The 3935-nt window shown below is 34.1% G+C and overlaps 3 non-coding genes across 3 annotated transcripts; all 3 read right to left on the bottom strand.

The window, feature by feature from the left end:
• Positions 1–876: 876 nt before the first annotated feature.
• On the bottom strand, positions 877–950 carry TRNAS-ACU (transfer RNA serine (anticodon ACU)). Its single transcript has one exon. It is a non-coding gene; the product is annotated as a tRNA-Ser (tRNA).
• Positions 951–2047: 1097 nt separating this feature from the next.
• Positions 2048–2121, bottom strand: TRNAS-ACU (transfer RNA serine (anticodon ACU)). Its single transcript has one exon. It is a non-coding gene; the product is annotated as a tRNA-Ser (tRNA).
• Positions 2122–3212: 1091 nt separating this feature from the next.
• Positions 3213–3286, bottom strand: TRNAS-ACU (transfer RNA serine (anticodon ACU)). Its single transcript has one exon. It is a non-coding gene; the product is annotated as a tRNA-Ser (tRNA).
• Positions 3287–3935: the final 649 nt, after the last annotated feature.

The following is a 3935-nucleotide window of genomic DNA, read 5'->3' as shown; positions in this document are numbered from 1 at the left end:
GCCCATAACCCAACGGTAGGCAGATTGAAACTATCCTCTGCTATATGCATTTTTTTTTGTTAAAGTAATCCAAAACTGGGATTGATATTTTGGCTCTTTTATTTTTACTTAAAGTACAATAACTTTTACCATTTTAATTTGTTTGAATAGTATATTGACAGTATAGTTTTCTTTAAAAAATCCACTTAATTTTCTTTACCCTATTATTAAAAGGGTAATTGACAAAAACAAACTACATTGTCACCAGAAGAGCAATACAAAATGTACAAGTGATATATTAAAATCATCTTTCCAGCTTGAATTTCAATGATGCATTGGGGCAACGATTTTGTGAGAAACATCTTCACCCTTAAATAAAGATTTTCTTAATTCCTTACCTGTGTGCTAATTAGATATCACCTTGTTTTCACATTAAACAGACTTCCACATGAGAAAGCAGCAAGGATGCAGTGGCGTTAATGTTTCCTGGTGTCAACCTGTATTATTTCAGTAGAAATTGAAATGAGGATGCATCTTGCTGCCTTTCCAATGAAGCAAGTTTAATTTAGTAATAGGTGAAAAACGATCCCTACAAAGGTGTTAATCAGAGACTTGGCTTTGTGGACACTTTTCAGAGAACAAATTTGTTAGCATAAAAATAAAGCCAGAAAATGAAGAGCTGTTTAATCACTCAATTGGATTTTTTTTGCCAGCATATTTCTTTTTCTCTGCAACCCACTGCTAAATTGTGCTTCCTATCTGTTTTTATAAAATCACTGAATCAAATCTAACTCTGATTACATCAGAGAAGGCCAGGTACCCTACACCATAACAGGGGGTTTGAAATTTTGACTTGTCTACTTAAAGATCACCAAAATCTGATAACAACGTCAATTACGTCCCTGGGTGGGATTGAACCACCAACCTTTTGGTTAGTAGCCAGACACACTAACCGATTGCGCCACAGAGACACTTTGTAAAAAGTACATCCTGACAAAGGCTAATAAGCATACATCTAGAACGTTTCCTAGAAAAACTTTAAAAAGTCAATAATCTGGAGAGTTTTTGTAAGATGTTTCTCCCATCAACCAACCAAGAAACACATTGGTACTTTCCCATGATGAGTGAGTGCTTCAGGATCTCTTGCACTTACATGTGCAGCAGAGTACTGCAATGGAAGCATGCTGGGCCCATAACCCAGAGGTAGGCAGATTGAAACTATCCTTTGCTATATGCATTTTTTTTTGTTAATTTAAGTAATCAAAACTGGGATTGATATTTTTGCTCTTTTATTTTTACTTAAAGTACAATAACTTTTACCATTTTAATTTGTTTTAATAGTATATTGACAGTATAGTTTTCTTTCAAAAATCCACTTAATTTTCTTTACCCTATTATTAAAATGGTAATTGACAAAAACAAACTACATTGTCACCAGAAGAGCAATACAAAATGTACAAGTGATATATTAAAATCATCTTTCCAGCTTGAATTTCAATGATGCATTGGGGCAACGATTTTGTGAGAAACATTTTCACCCTTAAATAAAGATTTTCTTAATTCCTTACCTGTGTGCTAATTAGATATCACCTTGTTTTCACATTAAACAGACTTCCACATGAGAAAGCAGCAAGGATGCAGTGGCGTTAATGTTTCCTGGTGTCAACCTGTATTATTTCAGTAGACATTGAAATGAGGATGCATCTTGCTGCCTTTCCAATGAAGCAAGTTTAATTTAGTAATAGGTTAAAAACCATCCATACAAAGGTGTTAATCAGAGACTTGGCTTTGTGGACACTTTTCAGAGAACAAATTTGTTAGCATAAAAATAAAGCCAGAAAATTAAGAGCTGTTTAATCACTCAATTGGATTTTTTTTGCCAGCATATTTCTTTTTCTCTGCAACCCACTGCTAAATTGTGCTTCCTAGCTGTTTTTTATAAAATCACTGAATCAAATCTAACTCTGATTACATCAGAGAAGGCCAGGTACCCTACAACATAAAAGGGGGTTTGAAATTTTGACTTGTCTACTTAAAGATCACCAAAACCTGATCACAAGGTCAATTATGTCCCTGGGTGGGATTGAACCACCAACCTTTTGGTTAGTAGCCAAACACACTAACTGATTGCACCACAGAGACACTTTGCAAAAGTGGATACTGACAAAGGCTAATAAGCATTCATCTAGAACGTTTCCTAGAAAAACTTTAAAAAGTCAATAATCTGGAGAGTTTTTGTAAGATGTTTCTTAGATCAACCAACGAAGAAACACATTGGTACTTTCCCATGATGAGTGAGTGCTTCAGGATCTCTTGCACTTACATGTGCAGCAGAGTACTGCAATGGAAGCATGCTGGGCCCATAACCCAGAGGTAGGCAGATTAAAACTATCCTCTGCTATATGCATTTTTTTTTAATTAAAGTAATCCAAAACTGGGATTGATATTTTAGCTCTTTTATTTTTACTTAAAGTACAATAACTTTTACCATTTTAATTTGTTTTAATAGTGTATTGACATTATAGTTTTCTTAAAAAAATCCACTTAATTTTCTTTACCCTATTATTAAAAGGGTAATTGACAAAAACAAACTACATTGTCACCAGAAGAGCAATACAAAATGTACAAGTGATATATTAAAATCATCTTTCCAGCTTGAATTTCAATGATGCATTGGGGCAACAATTTTGTGAGAAACATCTTCACCCTTAAATAAAGATTTTCTTAATTCCTTACCTGTGTGCTAATTAGATATCACCTTGTTTTCACATTAAACAGACTTCTACATGAGAAAGCAGCAAGGATGCAGTGGCGTTAATGTTTCCTGGTGTCAACCTGTATTATTTCAGTAGACATTGAAATGAGGATGCATCTTGCTGCCTTTCCAATGAAGCAAGTTTAATTTAGTTATAGGTGAAAAACCATCCCTACAAAGGTGTTAATCAGAGACTTGGCTTTGTGGACACTTTTAGAGAACAAATTTGTTAGCATAAAAATAAAGCCAGAAAATGAAGAGCTGTTTAATCACTCAATTGGATTTTTCTGCCAGCATATTTTTTTTCTCTGCAATCCATTGCTAAATTGTGCTTCCTAGCTGTTTTTTATAAAATCACTGAATCAAATCTAACTCTGATTACATCAGAGAAGGCCAGGTACCCTACACCATAAAATGGGGTTTGAAATTTTGACTTGTCTACTTAAAGATCACCAAAACCTGATCACAAGGTCAATTATGTCCCTGGGTGGGATTGAACCACCAACCTTTTGGTTAGTAGCCAGACACACTAACCGATTGCGCCACAGAGACACTTTGCAAAAATTACATACTGACAAAGGCTAATAAGCATTCATCTAGAACGTTTCCTAGAAAAACTTTAAAAAGTCAATAATCTGGAGAGTTTTTGTAAGAATTTTCTTAAATCAACCAACGAAGAAACACATTGGTACTTTCCCATGATGAGTGAGTGCTTCAGGATCTCTTGCACTTACATGTGCAGCAGAGTACTGCAATGGAAGCATGCTGGGCCCATTACCCAGAGGTAGGCAGATTGAAAATATCCTCTGCTATATGCATTTTTTTTGTTAATTAAAGTAATCCAAAACTGGGATTGATGTTAGCTATTTTATGTTTACTTAAAGTACAATAACTTTTACCATTTTAATTTGTTTTAATAGTATATTGACAGTATTGTTTTCTTTCAAAAATCCACTTAATTTTCTTTACCCTATTATTAAAATGGTAATTGACAAAAACAAACTACATTGTCACCAGAAGAGCAATACAAAATGTACAAGTGATATATTAAAATCATCTTTCCAGCTTGAATTTCAATGATGCATTGGGGCAACGATTTTGTGAGAAACATCTTCACCCTTAAATAAAGATTTTCTTAATTCCTTACCTGTGTGCTAATTAGATATCACCTTGTTTTCACATTAAACAGACTTCTACATGA

Source organism: Pseudophryne corroboree, chromosome 3, assembly GCF_028390025.1.
Source record: "Pseudophryne corroboree isolate aPseCor3 chromosome 3, aPseCor3.hap2, whole genome shotgun sequence".
NCBI lineage: Eukaryota > Metazoa > Chordata > Amphibia > Anura > Myobatrachidae > Pseudophryne > Pseudophryne corroboree.
The sequence above is the reverse complement of the archived record's forward strand: the minus strand, read 5'-3'. Positions and strand labels throughout refer to the sequence as shown.